The 21,348-nt window shown below is 38.0% G+C and overlaps 1 non-coding gene and 1 pseudogene across 1 annotated transcript; both read left to right on the top strand.

Annotated features, from left to right (window-relative positions):
- Nucleotides 1-418: 418 nt before the first annotated feature.
- Nucleotides 419-556, top strand: LOC150007441 (small nucleolar RNA SNORA8). The gene has a single exon (XR_016512169.1). It is a non-coding gene; the product is annotated as a small nucleolar RNA SNORA8 (small nucleolar RNA).
- A 10,048-nt stretch (nucleotides 557-10,604) lies between these two features.
- On the top strand, nucleotides 10,605-11,011 carry LOC150007440 (large ribosomal subunit protein uL29 pseudogene; annotated as a pseudogene).
- The last annotated feature ends 10,337 nt before the right edge of the window (nucleotides 11,012-21,348 follow it).

Below are 21,348 nucleotides of genomic sequence, written 5' to 3'. Positions count from 1 at the left end.
ATGGTGTGGCCAAGGGGGAATAGCACTGGACACTTGCATGCAGAACCACCGTAGAGGATGATCTGTGTGCAGAAACACTGTGAGAAACCAGAGAGAGGAGAAAGGGAAGACTGCAGGTTCAGCCGTCCCTTTTCATCATGCGACTCCAAGATCCTCTTACCAACCGGAGGGGTGCCCGGCTTAGGCTTCTTATTCGACGACACATGAGATAAAATTTCTGGGCTGGTGTTTGAGCAGATGACTCACTCACCATTTTGTCATCAGAATGACGCAAGAAAGTTATAGTCTTCCCATACATTTTGTACTGTATGCTTACACTTTTCTGCAAGAAATGAAAAAGAAAGCACAATATCTGAGAAAATATTTCATTTGCCCCAGATTCAAATTTTATTTTATGGTCATAAACCAAAACTATATTTGCACTGCATGGTATCTGCATTCAGCAGCTTATTCCTGCTGGGTGTTCAAAGGCCAGTGCAACATAAATTCAGTATCTGGCATCGTTGGTTTTCTTGGCTTTGTGCATGTTAAACCTGGTATTTTTACTGATACAGTATTAAAAAAAAAAACTATATCTTATTTCAGAACTACTTGAGCTTTATAATTAATGCATTTCAAGATTTCAAGTTGACCATATACGTACCATGAGATTTTTATATCCTGCGAAAATAATTGGATATATTCCATGTCTTCTCTTGTCATTATCTTTTTGTTTTTACTCTATACTTTCAATAGAAACACTGCTAAAATGATATGATTATATATTTCATATACATAACAAATGTGATGCTTAGTTTATGCATGGTTACTATTTTAAATTTATATATATAAAAACCTTATAGATGTTTTGAAAAATTGGTTATCAGGAAATGTAAGAGAGGATACTGCATTACAGAGGTAGAAACAGGTATTTAAAAATGGATCAGCACTGGCTCAGTGGATTGAGCACCGACCTGCAAACCAAAAGGTCACAGGTTCAATTCCAAGTTAGGGCACATTCCTGGGTCATGGGCCAGGTCCCCAGTTGGGGTGTACTAGAAGCAATGAATCCATGTCTCTCTCATACATTGATGTTTCTCTCCATTTTTCCTTCCCTTCCCCTTCCCTCTAAGAAGTAAATAAGTAAAATCTTTTTTTTTAAATTTTTTTAAATGAATCACTTCTCAAACTATCCCCATATACATCTTAGAGTCACATTTCTTCTCTATATTTCCTGCTATTTCTTCTCATGTAGCTTGCCTCCTTTCTTACCACAACTTAAAAATATGTCTTCTTTCTCCTCTAAGATTCAGCTAGTGATAGGAGGAGTAAAGTGAGATCTTGAGATACTTTTTCAACAATGTAAGTTCTCCCAGAGTGCAAGTTTAGCTTGAAATCAACTTGAAGGCTTACACCTCCCTTGGAATGTTGCTTCCCTTTCAATCTTTTTGGGCCACTTTGGCAGCTCATAAAATCTCTCCCTCAGAACATGGCTGGAAACCCCTCCTTATGTTCACCAGTTTTTTCTTTCTTTGCCCTTTGATGAATTTAGAAAAGGTTATAGGAGTTCACTATACAAGAGCAAACTGTGTTTCCCCTAAGAATCATAACACAAATCAAAAAAGCAATGGAAATGTTGGACCTATAGAATTCTGAGGCATTTTTTGGTAATATTTTCTGAAGAAAAGATTTGTGAATGCTGTTTGCAGGACTCGTCTGTGGGCATAATATTGTTTCATGATTTTTTATGATCCATAAGCTGGAATTGTTAAAGTAACTACGGTGGACAGAAGCCAAATGGGAAAGCTGGGGTGGAAAGTAGTGGTAAGAAGGGATTTTTACTGCTCCATTTACTCACAAAAACTCCACCCAATAATTTTTGCAGAGCAAAACTATAATATATTGAATCCTCTGTTGATCTCTAAAATCTGGAGCCTCTGAGTTAGGGTGAGTAAAATATCCTGATTGAAGTCATTAAAATAAGCACTGATACAAGTGTCCAGGGAAAATTGGCAGTGGAACTGCAGAGAAATCCCCTAATTGTTTCATTTTCCTAAAACTCATCGCTTGTGCTGACATTCTGAATATACTTGCCAAAAAGGTTGCCTGTGTTTTGTTAACAGACAAATACCCCAGAGTGTAGGGGAAGAAGACATCTGTAAGAAAGTATTCTGGCAAAGGCAGGCTGTGTCAGCATAAATCTCATAGGACAAATTTACTGTTTCAGGTCATACTTTTCTACTTGTTGAAAAATAGCATTACAACAACTGTGAAATGTTGAAAAATAAAAATAATGCCTCAGAAGTCCACCAGCTTGGTCCTAATTTGTTCCCACTTAGAGGACACAGATCAGACAAGGTTTGAATGATGAACTGTAATGTTACAGCCAGTAATGTCTATTTGCTGATGTCTATTTGCATGAGTTAATTTGCATAGGGGAGAGGGGAGGAGAGCCTGCAGGTTGGAGAAAGAATAAGGAAATGGAAAAGATAAACAAAACAGCACCCTATTTACTCTTTCGGCTCAGTTCAAGGTACTTACCACTGAGCCTTAGAGAAGGGCTGTATGAAGTCACTAAAGGAAGTATTTTTAAAGGATGCCTGTGAAATAAATATATATAGGCTGTAATGCTTTTGGTTCAGGGATGACACAGAGTGAAAGCATTAGAAGTGGCACACACTTGACATGGGTATCAGTCTCATCATGCTTGGTAGTGGCATAGGTACTGAGCTAGCACCAGCAAATGGCTTCTTAGGCTACGGCCAAAAACACAGGAGACCAGCTACAAGAAGAACATGAAAGAACTATGAGCATATAGGCCCTAACCTTGGAGATTCTGGATGACACACTGGATGAGGCCAGAAAAATCTACATTATGCAATTGGAAGGAAGACCTAATGGAACTCAAGATTTGTCATTAATGAAAACTTATTTGTATCTCCCAGCTGGCAGAGCATGATTAATAAGAAAAATACATCATTTCTAAGTCCTTCAACCTGATATTAAATCATGAAAGTTAGTATCTTATTCAAGATTTTTAGTTGCAGACAACAATCTGCTCTTGCCAGTTTAAAATAAAAAGGATGGCTTAAAGGGTTATTTAGCACCTAAACTTCTGGATAGACCAGAGAATCATGCCCTAAGGCTACTTTGCAGGACGTCAGATCACATTTACACTGCTGGACAGTGCAGTGGACTGCCACAGGCAAAGGCACCAAGGCTGCACTGGTAACCCCTATAGGGGACACCAACACTAGGGCTGGTTCAGCCTTGGTGCCTCTGCCAAGCTCCATAGCCCTCACCAGAAAACTGATTCTGCCTGACACCTGCTTTCTCATGGTTTCCTTTTCTACACTGCAGTCTTGCACAGATGCATCTGATTGCAGAAACAAGGTCACACGCTTACACCCTGATTGCAGAGTAGGCTGGAATCATGAGTTGTAGTTTTATCTTGTGAAGTCAGGGCATAATGTATAAGTTTCCTCAATATAGGAAAGGTTTTCAAGAGATCCTGTGTGGCCACAAACATAACCAAAGTCTACATGAGATCATTATGCAGCCAAACCCTCATTAAGCAGCAAGAGGCCAGTATTTAACTCCTTCTGCTCGTCAAGGAGACTTGTCTTGACTGATTCAGAAAACAACCATAGAAGAATTCTTCTGTAATGAAAGGAAGACTTTCAGATGGCATTCAGCCTATAAATATTTTTTTCTTACCAAATGCAAGAGGATATACAATGTCCCTCCTTCTCACTTTAGCTTTAGAGGGTGTTCCCAGAAACTTTGCAGAAGCTATTAGCACACTGGTGGAAAGTCACATCTCCACCTAGTCACACATTTGAGAAATAGTAGCTAGGAAAACACGAATGAAAACAATCTAAATACAATTGTTGAAATCTGTGTGGTGTGAAGAAAAGAGTCTCTGTATAAGACTCTAAGTAATTGCAGACAGAGAGACTGAGAATCTCTTCATTATCAGTGGATCACAGCAGTTGGGACTGCTAAGGACGGGCATAGAAATAGATCAGCACAGGACACAGAATCAGGCTTCCGTAAGAAAAAGTTCAGGACCTGAACTGAGTCAGCGACATTTCCCTAGCCAAAATCATCTAAGGCAGAAATGCCCAATAGATTTTATCCTACAAATCAAGATCTAGGGATTGATTGTGGGTACCTTGATCACCTTGCTAAGGATTATCAAGAAGAATGTCCTTATGTGAACCTGTTTTCACATGGTTGATACTTAAAACTTTGTATTTTGTTTTTTTCCTTATTCATTGAATCATAAATGCTTTTCCATATTATTTACTCTTGGTAGCTATCCTCTAAAATATCTTAGAGTATTCCATCTGAGGAGTCCTAATTTACTGAATCATTTCTCCATTATTTATACTTACTTAGTTCTAAGGATTTTAAAAGGGTGAGTGGACCTCTTCAAAAGCCCTTTTCCCTATTCAAAGAGATTACAGAAATAGTACCTGAACTTTTTATGGATATGGCCACCTCCCAGCTGGGTGGATGTTGGGCCTATGGCGATTCTACAAGTACATCTACAGGAACAGTGGCATTATGAAAAAACAGGCTTAACCCTTGGAACCTTTAAATGTAAAAACTCTAGGAAGTGTTGACATATATTCCCAAGGTGGCAGCTACATACACCCCTATAAGATCTCTATTTCTGAACAGAATATTTCTAGCATACTTTGGGGAAGATCCAAAATAAAGCTAGCTCCCATTCGAAGCTCTGGAAACCAGTCACCTGGAAAGCTTGATCTCTAGAGTCTGAATAGTTAGTGAAGAGAATGCAGAAAACCACTTATTCTATTGTGGGTTTTGAGATAAAACTTCAATTTCCATAATCTTCAGAAAAATCAGAGCAGTCTTTCCACCTAAAATATATTCACTATGAATTGTAGTGTCTTAGATTAAATAGGAAGAATTTAGATGCAAAACAAAGAATTCCATTTAGCCCAAATAAAGAGAGGATTGAAAGGCAGAGTTTGTTATGGAGTCATGATAAACCAGCACAGGAGATGAAGTTGGCATTCTGAGACCAAGAAGGCAATTATGCATATTTTTCCCTATCTCTCTTTCTCCTCTGTCTTTTGAGGTAAATGGTCTCTCTATTTGTCTCTGAGCATCTGCTCCATCCTTCTGCTCCTCTTTTTGCAAACCAGCTTTATCTGCTGACTCATGGTTTCTCAGCTTCCCCTCACTTGCTAGCATGAAGCTTTGGCCTGCTACGGCAGGCCAGCTGGGCATGACCTTGCAACTTGACTCTGCATAGCTAAATGACTCAGCCTCTTTGTCCCTATTCCAAATTCTTGGGAGAGTATCCAATGGCCCAGCTTAGGTCAGATATCTATCCTCGGGTCAGTCACAGCAATTGGTGGGGCACAGTCACATGGTATGCTGCGCTGTCCCTCCCAGGGTCATGAGTGGGGCAGAGTCTCCAAGGTGGAATGTGGGTAGGGAGAAGGGAATGTCTGGCATTTCTGAGGCAGACTTGTCTGAGAGAGGCATGCTGATTTGTAATAAAAAGAGCAGCAGTTTTGGAGTAAAATAAGAAATATCTGCTACTTCTTGGTCATGAAACTGGACAACACTCTTAAATCTCTCAGAGATTCATTTCCTTATATGTAACTTGAGGGAACTGAACACAAACACCTTCCAGCTCTTGCTGTCTATAATTATTATTTTCATCTCAGAATCTCATCATGTAAGGAATGACCAGCTCTAATACCAATGATTTGGCAGGTTTTATATGAACAATCATTCAAAAAGCTGCCCTTGTAATAAGTTCAGTGGTGTATTATCTCCAATATTACCATTACTGTAAACATTTTTGGAAAGCCATTATATAAGCTAGCAATGTTGAAGTCCCTAGGTAGGCATTTAGCAAGTGTTTCTTGCTTAGAGTGGAATTCCAAAAGAAGAGGAGAAACAAACCTTGTTCTAAAAATGATGCTTGTCAAAGTGTTAGAAGCTTTAAAAAGGGTAATATGGTCAATTTCGGTCAATTCTAATGCTATTGGTGAACAATGTTCTAAAATGCATTATTGGTGAACTATCTCCTGCAAATAAAGACAAAAGACTGTGTTAATTGAAATTGCTTTCTATCTCTGCCAGATTAATGTAGCTATCCCGCAGTATGTGAAATTGAGGCATTCCTATAAAGATGCCTATACAGCAAAACTAATTTTTCCACCATTGAAATCCACTGTGGTATTGAAAGAAACTACAATTGGACTTTTAGTATTTAACGTAGTCTTACCAAGAAAGGAAAAATCCAAAGCAAAACATTAAAAAAATAATAATCCCAGCAAGAAGTTCAATTTTCCAACCTATTTAAGTTCCTTTAAAAGAGCCGCAAGCATCCACACAAACCCATTATGGACAGCAGGTAAATGTGTCTTGGGAATAGAAGACCCAAAACACCTCCAATTTTCTCATTTTGGCCTCTAGTTCTTCCTGTATCCAACCCCTCACTTGGCTGCACACCTCTAGATTTATCTCTAGATTTGAGCTGAAGCGTTCAACTCAATCAAGTTCATTATTTAGCTATAGTAGCAGGGGAAGGCCCTTTGGGTTGTGGGTAAACCAAATTCTTCAATAGGATAGCCCTAATATACCTGGTGGTACTGGAAGAAACTGACTTTTCTCCTTTCCACCCTAGAAAGCTCTTTCTCAATAACCCTAGAACCTGAGCAGGGCAGCCTTTGTTGCCACTTACTATGGCTGTTTGCCACTGGAAAAGTGGACTTTTGTTCTTTAATTTTAAAATATCAAATGTTTCTTTTATATTTAATATATGTATTCTGTTGCCCCCCAAATGGAACTTACTATTCTTTTCATCCAATTATAAAGATAATTCATCCTTGTTTTTAAAAAGCTTAACAATATGGAAATGGATAAAGCAGGAAGTAAAAACTTTTCATAATTCTACTTATTCCCAGAGATGGCCACCATTATTAGTTTTATATTTATTCTTACAGATGTATATGTACATATATAAAGTATTATATGTTATATATATACACATATAGATACATATGGATACATATGCCAAATACAATATGTAGAGTATATGTTAGATACTATATGTGTTTAACAAAAATGGAGTCATATTATTTACTCTTTTCTGTGGTTTGCTTTTTTTTTTTACTTTAAAAAGCTTCGGTACATCTTACATATGAATCTTTCTCATCTTTATAATGGCCTTTCAGTATTCCTTTGTATATAATCTCTATCCTTCACTGACAGGTATTTATGATGACCTAAGTTTTTCTTAAAAATGTTTTAATAAACATCTATATACCTTTATGCATATGCATGTGCCCGTGCATGTTCTAATTATTTCTTTAGGATTATTTCTACAACTAAAATTACTGGGTTAAAGATTACACATATTTAAAATATTACAACAAAATGCCCAATAGCAAACCAGAAAAGTCATAACACCTCATACTCTTAACAAGTTTCCTGCAATTACCTTTATGCTTCATTATTGCCAATCTGATGATCCAAAAAGAAAAAATGAACACCTCACATACTTGTGCTAATATGAATTTCTATGAATGTCATTTCAGGTGTTCCTTAACAGTTTGGCTTTCTTCTATGAATTTTTTGAAATTGTGTGTCTGCACTACTCACTTCTATTTCCTCCCCCTCCCACCCCATACATACACACTTTTTTTTGACAGTAGCAGGTCCAGATATGTGACAGGAACTAGCTGGCCAATAAAGTTCCTCTCCTGGGAATTTGGATCTGAGAACAGGGGACCTCTAGGCTGTTGTATTAAAAGATTCCATTTACTTTCTTACTTCCTTATTTTAGAGAGAGGGGAAGGGAGGGAGAGAGAGGAAAAGAAACATCAATGTGCAAGAGAAATAGCGATTGGTTGCCTTTCACATGCCCCCAATCAGAGACCTAGCCTGCAACCCAGGAACGTGCCCTGACTGGGAATCAAACCTGTGACCTTTTGGCTCAGAAGCTGATGCTCAATCCACTGAACCACACCAGCCACGGCTAGGCTGCTGTATTTAAACCAGAAAATGATGCAAAGCTTGGCTGTGTCAGCCACTTTTGGTCACATGCATCATAAAGAAGAGAAAGCAGATTTGCACAGAGAAAAACCAGAAGTAGTTATATCTTGGAAGCAGAGATCAGGACCTATAGCCCTGGGTGCTTACTGTCCTCCAGCCTGTGAGAAAGCTCTGTCTCCTTAAGCTAATTTGAATGGATTTCTGTTCAGATAGAAATATCACAAATTCTTCCCCATGAGCATATTTGGACAGAAGGAGAAGATGATTTGAAAGAATATTCTGACTTTAATTTTTCCATTTCATGGTTCCTAAGAAGCTCAGAGAAGCCCTAAGAAACCTGATTCCCAATCTTGAAGAAAAGCTGAAGCAAAACTTGCACAACGGGCCAAATGTGTCTTCACTGTCATGTTTTTAAATGTATTCTTCCAGCATTCCCCTTCCAATTAGACACCCAGACCCCTGCTGCCACTCAGCTCCCTGTGTGCCCTGTATCAGGACTACACACCTTATCATAGCAATGGTTCCATTTATTGAGTGCTTACTATGTACTAAGTGTTTTTTTAATATGCTGTATTATCTTATGTAATTGGTGAAGTAGTTATATTATTATTCAATTTTATAAAAGAGGAAACTATGACTTAGGGAATAAGTTGCTTAAGAACACTCAGCTAGAAAGTGGTGGAGATAGATTCCAGTTTCTGCTGTCTGACTGTTATACCTTCTGTTCCTTGGGCAGGCCCACCTGGGTGCTTACATCCTAGAACTAAGGTGGCTTTGGTCTCTAGAGCAGAATTGTGGTCTCCAAGATCATGGCTTTAAGCCCCCTCAGATTACCACCTTCAAATATTTGTCTTTCTCAGAACAAGAGACACACACACATATCCCAGCCACTGACAGCCTTTTTGGCCACATGCAGAGAAGCTTTGCTGTTCATTTTCAATGTGCCAGAAACTTTTGCTGAACAAGTGAGCTCTGAGGGCTGTGCAGGCTACATCTTGAAGGTATGTCGCAATCACCAAAGGTACCCTCAGCCCTCTACCCTAGGTTAGCCCCTCTGAAGAGGCTTTCCATAGGCCCCTCAGCCCTGCTCCCCTACATTCTTCCTCCTTTGTAATAATGAGAGTCAACATTTACAAGTTTGTCATTCAAAGGGTTTTGCATATATTAGCTCATTTACTGCTCAAATCAGCCCTTAGAGTTAGATATTATTAACATCCCCATTTCACATGGGGCCCCTCAGCCACCCTCCCTCGGGCTTCTGATGGGCCAAAGATGTTTTGAAGGTGCAGTTGTCCAGGTTGAGTGAATCAGATGGTGTCACTACTGCAGATGGTCATGGGGATGGAGAGGAAGAACAGGCTCACAGAGATCCTGGATTTAGGGAATGTCAGTTCACAGCCCAGACATGACTCCTGGACAATGAAAGATTCCCCACTGTGGCTAAGCACTGCCTGCTTTCTCTTCTGCTGGCCCCTTCAGCTCAGTCCTGTTCTGTTTTCCAAATCTCTCTTTTGTCTTTGTTCTTCCCCTCAGCCTCAAGAGGTGAGAAATATTGTTCTAGTTCTGCGAAAGCTGCCCTCTTTCAACATGGCAATTTTTTTCCCTCAATGGCACTTGTTATATTTTGTTAGTACTGCTTCAAAGGACATAGCATAACTTCTTTAATGGGTTTAGGCTTTTTGGAAACACAAAAGCCAAACACTGTATCTGCTTTGGTAATGTTCCTCCACTGAAGCAATGACTCATAGGGGTTACTTGCTTAAATGAAGGAGGGTTGGAGGAAAAGGAGGGGTGGAAATATTGGGAGAAAAAAAGTTTCCATTAATATGAAAAATATCAGCTCATCACATATTTTTCATCTTCAGACTCCCTTTATACCCATGACAACCCCAAAGAACTTATTTCTGTGGGTTGCATGCATTCATGTTTAATGTATTAGACATTAAGATGAATAAATGCATATAATATTTATTTATGCATTTAAAAATAACAATAAACCTGTTACATGTTAACATAAATCATATTTTTTATTTAAAATAATTTTCTAAAACAAGTGAACAAAAATGATTTCATGAGAAGAATAGCATTGCTTAAATTTTTGTAAATCTTTTAAGTGTCTGGCTTAATAGAAGGCAGCTGGATTCTCATATCTGCTTCTGCATTCAATGTATTGTGATGTCACATATTGTGTAGCCTCTGGAAAGTTTCTCTGAACACTTATAAGTGAACAAGAGTGAAAGAGACAAACAACATCTTAGTGTTATGATGAAAATACCTGAGGGAGTCCTTTTTGGAGGACCACCAGAAAGGACCACACTTTGAGAACTGCTGTTTTAGATCATGAAGTACAAAGAGTGCTAACCCTGGGAGGGAACAGACATGGTTGTCATCAAAGGGAGGCAGTATATGTAATGAATGGGTAAGGACACTAATTTTGGAGGCAGACACTTCTAAGCTTGAATCTCAGCTCCTCACCTTCCTATACAGTGAGTGACCTTGGAAAGGTTTCTGATATTTTCTAAGGCTCGGCTCTCCTACGTTTAAATAAAAAACAGCCCTTTTCTCCCCAAGCAGGCGGCAGCGGTACCTCGTTCAGACATGGCCAAAATTAAGGCTCGGGACCTTCGCGGAAAGAAGAAGGAGGACCTGCTCAAACAGCTGGATGACCTGAAGGTGGAGCTGTCCCAGCTGCGGGTCACCAAAGTGACAGGCAGCGCAGCTTCCAAACTTTCTAAGATCCGAGTTGTTCGCAACTCCATTGTCCGTGTGCTCACCATCATTAACCAGACTCAGAAAGAGAACCTCAGAAAATTCTACAAGGGCGAGAAGTACAAGCCCCTGGATCTGCGGCCCAAGAAAACACGGGCCATGCGCCGCCGGCTCAACAAACATGAAGAGAACTTGAAGACCAAGCAGCAGCAGTGGAAGGAGCGGCTATACCCACTGTGGAAGTACATGGTCAAGGCCTGAGCGTCGCAGGTCAATAAAGCACAAACTGTCTCATGTTAAAAAAAGAAAGAAAGAAAGAAAACAACAGTGTACCTGTAGGGGATAGCTCCTTGTGATTTCAGGAATTGTAGCCCAAGCTGTGAGCCAGCCCCACCCCACCCCTGAAGAGGCCTTTAAGTCTCAATGGAAAACCGGAAGGCTGTGAGGCAGGCAGGACCAAAGGCCACTCAGAGGGTTCCCATGGGAATTAGATTTAAAGAATACATATTGTGCTTTAGAGCTTGCTCTGCTTAGTTAACTATAAACAATCTGTAGCTAAAAATATATGAAGCCTTGCACCTAATGCCAGTGTGGCATCAAGATGTTTAATAGACCCTGACATAGACTGGCTTCTGTGTTCTCTATATTGATATCTGTAATCAGTAACTATCAACTCTAACCCAAGCATCTGAAAGCTTATTGATGATTCCTAAGTCTTGACCTTATATCTCCCGAATCCCCGCCTCAATAAAAGGCACGGGAGATGGAAGTTTGGTGCTCTTCATCCCTACAGAGATTAGCCACCTTCCATCCCTCCAGACAAAATACAGTGTCCTGGATAAATTTGTTCCACTGTGGTCATGAAATCTCTGCAGGACGGGGAGTTTCCAACTGAGTCAGGGTGTCAGAGGCAGGACAGCCTCATGTACCTACCTTCTTGGGTTGTCGAAAGATAATGAAGCATTTTCTAAATTACATTAGTCATATCTTTTGTCAAGTCCATGTAAGATCTATACTGTTATCCTCTTTATATTTTTCCATGGCTCACTTTTTAAAATTTAAATACATTTAAAAAATTTTTTACGTTCTTATAATAAATGGAAAACAACTTGCTCTAAATTGAAGGTGCAATAAAAATTAAAAAGACCTTGTTTTCAGACAGATGTTAAGTCTAAGCCCTGTTCTCCTTTTATAATAAAAGGAAATAAGTTAATATCAGGAAGTCATTCAAGGCCTACACCAAAGGGACTCTTCCAGGTGTGAACAGAAGGAGTCTCATACTCAAAGAAGAAATAGCTTTCTCATTATGTGATGCAATTTCACTTCTGCCTGGCCCGTGCACCACTTAATCATCCCCCTCATTACCTGAAACCATTTCCTGTATTACCCCACACTTAGGATACACTGAGATCATGCATGTAAAGCACTTAGCTCAATTCCTGGCACAAGGGAGGGACTCTGCATTGCAGCTTTTGTTATCTTTTCTAATTCTTCCTTTTCTTTTCCCACACAGGTTAAATGACTCACTTAAGGTCGTAGTTACTTGGTGGAAGACTGTGTTGACAACACCTGTCTTCTGTTCTCCTGCAGATAAGAACATAGACTCTGGAACTGGGCTCTGCCACTTTAGAGATGTGTGATCTTGAGCAAAGGATTCAATCTTTCTGTGCCTCATTTTTTAAATCAGTAATACGGTGATACAATGGTACCTAATTCATCAGGTAAGAGCAAATGTGTTAATACATGGTAAAGCACACAGAACATGCTTGATAGGTATTTAACACAATATATATATTAGCTAATAGTGTTCTTTCTTTTTCACCAGCTGGATTTGACATTAGTAGTCATTAACAGGCGGGTTACTATAGAAACATTTTTCTCAGATTAACTGAGGTGAAGGACCAATTTTATTCCCCTAATGCATGTGGACCAATACTTTTGTAAATAGAACAAAAGTGAATTACTAGGAAAATGAACCAAAGAAAAAAAAAAAGAGAGAAAATATAAAATGCAAGTCCACTTTTTAAATTAGATTCAATAGATACATCTTTCAATAAAGATAATCAGAGGGGAAAAAAAAACAGGAAAAATTACAAATATGTGTACATTGTTCATTAAAAGCCTGAATACAGGCAATTAATAGTCTTACTTGAGTACTTTTTTCTCATTTGATGTCTGTGACAAAACAAAAAGTTATGAAGGAAATAACAATTGTCCATATTGAATGCTGATATGCATACTAGAAACAAAGCTTTGTATATTAATATTTAAAGTTTTCATGTGAGCTTGCTTTTTTAATTTTATTTTTTAATTACAGTTTACATTCAATATTATTTTGTATTAGTTTCAGGTGGTGAGCTTAGATTTTGCTTGTTAATTTATCTTATCAAGTTTGGATAGATGAGAACACTATGAAGAGGAGATCCTGTATATCTAAACAGTTTCCAGGTTTGCTTTAAAAACACTCGTAGTAGAGAAACCAGTCTCATAGAGGTAGGTTGATGAGAAAGAGAACAGAGAATTTAAAGCAATTTCTGCAAGGCTTGAAAATTCACTTTTCACTTTGATCAAAAATAAAGCACTTGATGTTGTATATTCAATATTCATTTTCACACATCAGTAGTCAGTTCCAAAACTGATCCTTTAAAGTTATAGTTAAATTTAAATTATCTTTGATATACAAATGAACAAGATGAATTTTGGATTTTATACACTTTGGGGCTACAGTTGACAAATTAACCTTAACATATCATATGTGGTTCTATTGGGGACAGCTAGTATGAAGCTTGTGTCACATGTGACTCATCCATTCCAGTTCAATACCTGAACTATACCCTGCATTTTAGTTTGTTCAGGTTACTATAACAAAATACCATTAGCTGCATGGTTTAAAAGCAATAAACATTTATTTCTCACATTCTCCGGAGGCTGGGAAATCCAAGATAAAGGTAGAGGGCTTGCTTCTGGTTCATAGGCAGCACCTTCTCTCTGCATCCTCACATAGTGGGAGGGTCAAGAGACCTCTCTGTGACCTCTTTTATAAAGGCACTAATTGCATTCATGAGGTCTTTACCCTCATCACCTAATCACCTGCCAAAGGCCCCACCTCCAAAACCCACCCTATTGAGGATTTAGGTTTCATCATATGAATTTGAGGGAGGGGCACAAATATTCAATACATAACACCCTGGTCAATGAGACTGGCCTTTTGGTGGTGCCCTAACATGTTATGATAATGTCAAATTACTGTAAAAGTTTCTAAACCATCATTGCTGCATTTTACACTTACCTTGTTAGGCTGGACACAAACCCACAGACCACAGTTTAAGTAGCAGTGATAAGGCACAGAGAGATAGAATGATGAGTTGCAAAATTTTAGGAGAAATATTATTGAATGACAGATGATGCTTTAGTTCTTTATCAAGATTATTTCCATTTTTGAAGAAAGAAACCATCTCCTATTCACACATTTGCATCTCAGGTGCTAAAGAAATTCTTAAGAGGAACACCAAAGCTATCAAAGTAATACTACAAACTTTACAGAGGAAAGAACACTGGGGTAGAATTTGTCTTTCCTCTCAAACTGAAAACTGTAGCCTTCTGTTTATACACTTAGTAATTGTTCATGCACCTATGAGCTTCATGAGAGCAGGGACCATTTATTTTTTTTACCTGTAACTGGATTATCAAAAATTCATTAAGTGAGTGGATTCTAACAAGATTAGCTGTCTTTGTTGTAGTGCTGCGAAGGGATAGTTACTAGGGAAAGAAGGAACAGTTTAGCAGTATAGGAAATGTATGCACCTTTCCTTTCTCTTCTTACTACATTGTTAAGTTACCATCTCTTGAAAAGCAAACACATGTTCAGGTTTATTGTCTTCATTGAAAGCCATTCTGAACTTCACTCTTTTGCAGAGCAGAAGTCATTTAGATACAGGACTTCTCATTGATCCAGGTGAGCATTTTTAGATTGTCTAGATCCCTTTTTTAATTCTACTTTCTCTCTATCCCAGAGGACATCTCTTAGTTACCTTAGTATCAATCACTGTGGCCACATAGAGGGCCTGGTTCACACATGAGGACTGTGGTATGGTGTTATCAGCACATCTGCCAGGAAGAGGCTAAGTGAACTAGAGCAGAGCTTCTCAAATTTAACAGGCATGTGAATCACTTGGAGGATCTTAATAAAATGCAGATTTTGATTCAATTGCTCCAGGTGTGCTCCCAGGTGTGCTCTCAGGAGATGCCAGTGCTTCGGGTTCATGGGCCACATTTTGAGTATTAAATAACCAAGAAGAATAAAAGGAACCTAAACTTTGATCTAGCTGCTTGTTAGCAAACGAAGTAAAAAATGGGTGATTTAGGAATGATTTTTAGTGACCTGTAGCTAGCTGTTTTGGAGACACCATGAAAGACCTTTTCAGGAAAGAAAAATAAGGCATGCAGGCTACACGTGATTTCACAATACTCCCTGGGAACTCACAAGTGCCTTAGAACAGAAACGTGATGCCACAACAATCAATCACCTTTTAAAGCTTGGTACTAAAGTATCAGGTTCCATGGGGAAACAAAACACAGTGAAGCAGTCATAAGATACATTCTTTTGTGTTCTCTGGATTACATCCTGACACTGTCCTTAAAATTTTTTTATTGATCACTTTCTACTTATTACCATTATGATGCTTTGTAAAATTTAAATTAATCCATCTCTTTCCAGGTTTCTTTGCTGCTCAACTAAACATTACAGAGTGCAAAACACAACTTTGGGATCTTACAAACTTGGCTATTAGTCCCAGTTCTGACGCATTTAAGACTGTGTGGCTGTAGGCATGAACCACAGGTTCAACAGTAAAATAAAATTAACACTCCTACCTTGTAGTGTTATTAGGATAAACTGATGAAGCCCCTGGGACATGGTGGGATTCCTATCAATAGCACTTCTGTTCCCTCCAAATAATCCCACTCTAGGCTCTAACTCACCTACCTAAATGGGGTTCAAGTGAGGTATACCCTGTAGCCCAACTACACTGATGTGGAACCTAGATCTTAACCGAGTTCCCCCCAGCAGCAGGGGATGGAGGTTAGCTAAGAAACTGGCCCCCAGTAACTGTGGGTGACCTCTATGCAGTCTAGGAAGAAAATACTCTTAAAATTCTTTTACTGCTTCAGCTTGGTGAGATTTGGAGTTTGTTTTAGCATGATAATAATAGCCATCACTTACTAATGATTTAACTATGTGCTAAGCACTGTTTTGAAATGTACTGGCTTTTTTTCTTTAAAGATTTTATTTATTTATTTTTAGAGAGAGGGGAAGTGATGGAGAAAGAGAGGGAGAGAAAAATCAATGTGAGAGAAACATCTATCTGTTGCTTCTTGAACCTGCGACTTTGCAGTACAACGCCTAACCAACTGAGCCACACCGGTCTGGGCGAGATATAGTGACTGAGTTTGCAGATTTATGGTAATAGAGATGACTTATTTTTTTCAGAAAATTATATTTTATTTTAGAAATAATTATGACAATCATATAAGATAGGGAGTAAGCTTCTTTGAGGATGGGAACCATGTCCTGTTCATCTTGTTCCCCTAGCTGCACTCCATGTCCTACTGCTAAGAGGCAAACCTTATTAAGAGTTCAGACTGTCTCCTTTAAGATAGGGGCAATTTTTTGGACTAATAGGATCACAAAGAATAACCATGGGACACAAGTTCAAGATGAACTCAGGCAGTTGACTGGGCACATAGTGAAGCCCTAGCCTTAATACAGGCCCCAGGACTGTAAGTGACCAATAATTAGTTTAGGTTGATGCTTGTTATCAGTGAGTGGGGTTGGAAAAGCTGATCCGGAAGGAAGAGTTGAGCCTGTTTCTTCATTTCCTTCACACCACACACCTGACTGACCCTTATAACAACGGGTTTGCAGAAAAAGCCAAAAATATTGGGAAAGTGTAGGCACCATCTCATTCTCTCAAAAAGCCTCATAGAGAAGGTTGACTGTAGCATCATGGAAACCCAGGACAAGAGGCACAAGCAAGAATGGCAGTCCGACACAGACAGTGACACCAACTCTGAGTCAGGCTTGGACTCTAGAAGGACAACGGAACTGACACCTATAGTAGAAGGTGTGAAGGAATTCTAAAACTAAATGACCAGCAGGGGCTAGAGACAATATTCAGGGGCTTGAGGTGCCCCACCAGTAGGGGATGGTGTGTTAAGCTTTTCACTATTCATTCACTGTTTATTAAGTATTTATTTTATGCCTGGCACTCTAGAGTGAATAGAACATACATAGCTCAAACTATTTCACATAAATTGACTTTTCAGACCATTGGAAGTTTTGATGATCTTAAATGGAACATTTTCTAAGATTATATTTGTTACACAGTTTTGAATTGCATACTAAACATAGTTTGTACTTTCTTAATGACTTGGGGTCACCATCTTAGAATTGCTAGATAAAATACAAGACACCTAGTAAACTTTGGATTTCAGATAAACACAGGCAGTATTTGGGATTCAATGTACTAACCAATTATTACTTGTTTACCTGAAATTCAAATTTAATTAGGCGTCATACACTTCTGGTAAATCTGGCAACACTACCATTATTATATGATGCTGTAATAATGCGGTAATGCCTCAGGTGCAATTGGGCTGATAGTCCTGATACTTTGGTGGCTCAAGGCTCTTGTGCTTTTTGAATTTTGTAATTTTTTTTTAAGTCTCTTGCTTTGCTATCCAATGATTGTATTGCTTATTGTGGTCAGTATATTGCATCTTCAATTCCCTTTCTCTCTCCTACTTGATTGTTCTCATTGGTTTGGGCTGGGAAATAAGATCCAAAACATGGCTGAGCTTTCTGTAAAGTAAAAGTCAATTGTTTTTTATTAAGGATACAGTTACTTGAGAATACATATTCGAGAGAGGTATGCAAATTTTAAAATAAGGACTTCATGAAAACTTATTTTGGCTGTCCAGAGATCTTGTAGTTTCTTTTCAAAGTCCCTCAGAATAGGTGAATCATGGCTTATTTCCTGGAGTGCATTGTTTTTTATAGTGCACAATACAGGCATATAGTTTCATTGTACTTCACTTTATCGTGCTTCACAGGTGTTGCGTTTTTTACAAATGGAAGGCAAGACCCTTCACCATAAAAAAGATTGCCATTTGCTTTATGACAGTGTTTGAACAAGCCCGCAATGTCTCCGAGGTGTGCCTGTACAAGCAGAAATCAAACTCTAACAGAGAAGAGGTTAAAGCTAGATAAAAGCAAATTTGCAGCTTCATTTTCACAACAGGATATTGCATGTTGTTCTTGAAAATCTTTAAGAAGAGTTAGATATATACTAATTTAGCTTGAGTAATCATGGGGACTAGACTAGGTGACCTCTTGAAATCATTCACAGATACATAGTTATGATCTATGCAATCAATTCAAAATAATGACCACATCCAAAATAATGAAATTGAAGTAAAATTAGCCAACAACATATCTACAATGGAAAATAGTATGTATTCCAAATATGGTGCTTAAAAGAGATTCTGGCTAGTCTGCCTAATCTTATGTGGAAGGAATTATAATGTCTAGTCCTCCCTACTGCACTCATTTACACAGTGATTAAGCAATTTTTTTCTTGCCTCTAGGCAATGCTTGTTCTGAATATAGATTTGAAGCGACTCCTGAATTAGAACTGCTGTTCCTAATGCTGAGCCTACCATTACTGAAACTCAGCATGCAAAGTCAGCAAATACTTCTCCACACTTTACATATTTGTACTTATCTTTATTTGATGTCGGAACAATTGTTTGAAAATAATTTATGGTACAAAGAGAATTTTCAAGTTCAGGATGACGAAATTTTGTGTCATCCAGCTATGTCTACTTTTACAGGCTCTAGTCAAAGAGTGACTCATCTAGATCAGATCCTGTGGAATATTTTGGGAGGTGTTAGAAAAACCTAGGGCCAAGCAAAGACCAGCATCTTGATGTAATAGTTTGATTATTTTCAGAGGCTTCTGAGACTGTACAAATCAGAAAATACTTGCTCTATCATTGCAAAACTAGTATAAAGCTTTTAAAACTTGTTATAGGCCTTTTAGTCACAACAAGAGCAATTCTGGTCTGGCCTGTGTAGGTCACTGAAGCCATTTGCTGTACTATATATTTAGATTCATGTGACTCGAATCAACTTATTAATGTATTAAATATAGTTTCATTTTCCTCTTGACCAACAAAATAAAAATTCACTTCTAAATAATGTTAAAACTTATGGGCTTTCGAGTATTATTTTGATTTTTAATTTTTTAAGTTTGGTCTAAGAAATATTTTCTTAGGTTTTTTTTTTTTTTTCCCCTTCAACAGCTTTATTTTACCCTAAAAGAGTTGCTATAATATTTTAGTAGATAACTGTCTTAAAAGACAAGGATAATGTGGGCTACTGGGAGGATAAGGTGATTAAAAAATGTTTAAGAAACATTCAGTGGGTGTTTGGTGAAGTGTGCAAGATACTATACTATTGGCAAGGAGTTAAGTACAGCAGTGGGAGAGATTCATGACTAAGGAGTCATATTACAATGTGGCAAGGGTAATGATGAAGATCCACAGATAGGTGTCTCTTTCTCTGTGCATCTATAAAACAAATTAATTCTTGAAGTGTTGGGGGAAGGCTTCCTACAGGAGTTAGCCTGAGCTGAATCTTAAAGATAAGTAGTCAGGCAAAAAATTGGAGCAGAGAGCCTGAGCAAAGACACAAAGATGAACAGAGAAAGGCACCTCTTGTTCCTCTCAGCTTCTTACTCATTGGTAAAAGGGGAGGCTGCCCCAGCCTTGTCACTATTTAATCATAACAGGGAGCATTATGCAGATATGCGGTGCAGGAGTGACCTCATGGGCAGATATTATGACAAAAGTGTCAAATTTACCAGATATTCCGTATCATCTTTATATATTGGGTTGGCTAAAAAATTTGTTTAGTTTTTCATGAATGATGGCTCTAGTAATGCTCAGTTGCCTTTGACTTCATTGGAAACAATTTTGTTAGATTGTATTTTAACAGCTGTCGTATCAGCATGCATTTTTAAAAAACTTATCAAAATTGGTGAATTTTTGTGCAGCCATTTTAACATTGAAGATGGAAGAAGATACGCAACATTTTTGGTATATTATGCTTTATTATTTCAAGAGAGGTAAAAATGCAACTAAAATGAAAAAAAAAAAGATTTCTGCAGTGTATGTATGGAGAACATGCTGTGACTGATTGAATATGTCAAAAGTGGTTTGCAAAGTTTCTTGATACTGTTGACATTTTGGGCAAATAATCCTTTGCTGTGGGACTGTCTTATTTATTGGAAGATGTTTAACAGCAGCCCTGGCCTCTGCCCACTAGAAGCCAATAGTGGGAGATAGCCAACATACTCAAAATATCCAAATCAATAAAGTTATTGGTGTAAATGAAAAATTTGTCTCTTATTTTACAGAAAAAACTAAACAGACTTTTTGGCCAAACCAATACAACCCTTTCCTAATTTTCCAGCAGTCCAGCGTAGCTCAAATAACCACAACTCCTGCATTAGTTTCCTAGGGCTACCAGTTTATGTACCATAAGCTAGGTGGCTTAAACAACAAAATTTGTCTCTCAGTTCTGGAGACTAAAACTCTGTAGACTGTGAGGGAGAATCTGTTCCATGTCTCTCTAGTAGCTTCTGGTCGTTTGCTGGTAATCTTTGGCTTTCCCTTGCTTGTGGACAAATCACCTCGATTTCTGCCTGCCCACATATTCACATGGTGTTCTGCCTGTCTGTGTCCAAATTTCCCCCTTTTATAAGAATACCAGTTACATTGGATTTCCAGTAATGCCCCACCTTAACTAATCTCATCTGAAATGACCCAATTTTCAATATGACCACGTTCTGAAATACTTGGGCTTAGGACTTCAGCATTTTAATTTTGAGGAGATAGTTCAACTCATAACATTCACTTTCCGATAGATGTTCTATAATTTAAGTTCAAATCTTAATTTCAGAAAATATTTACCAGGAACATAAACGTTTTGTTATTTGTTTTCCATGGGTTAACCTATCCTTCCTACTCATTTTTATAAAATATGTTTATTCTGCTAATTTCACCTTATCATCGATTTCATCGAGTGTTTAGAATTTAGTAAAAATTTATCTATTAGGGTAAATTTTAGTTAAGCTGATGTTTCATTAAATGCTAATCTTTTTCAAAAGATATTCCCAAACAGCGTAATATCTTTAAATTAATACAGATGTTGGCACAAACATTGTGATCAGGACTGCTGATCTTTGAACAATTCTATAAAACAAGAATAAATATATTGACCTATTGTCTCAAAACAATGTAAAAAATTATAAACAAAACAGTACGTCTTTTAGTTACCTAATAAATGACAGGAATAAACATTGGAAGCCAGTATTTGATATCTATGATCATTTGATAATATGGCATTCACATAGATAATTAGTTTTGTATTGTACTCGTGATACCTTACATGCAAAAGACTGGTGACAGTTTTTTTACATAAATCACTTTTTTATTAATGCTGTATTTGATTCTTATTCTAGGCACCTAATTAAAAGCACAACTTCTAGGAAA

This window comes from Furipterus horrens, unplaced genomic scaffold (genome assembly GCF_987537825.1).
Source record: "Furipterus horrens unplaced genomic scaffold, mFurHor1.1.pri manual_scaffold_6, whole genome shotgun sequence".
Lineage (NCBI taxonomy): Eukaryota > Metazoa > Chordata > Mammalia > Chiroptera > Furipteridae > Furipterus > Furipterus horrens.
The sequence above is the reverse complement of the archived record's forward strand: the minus strand, read 5'-3'. Positions and strand labels throughout refer to the sequence as shown.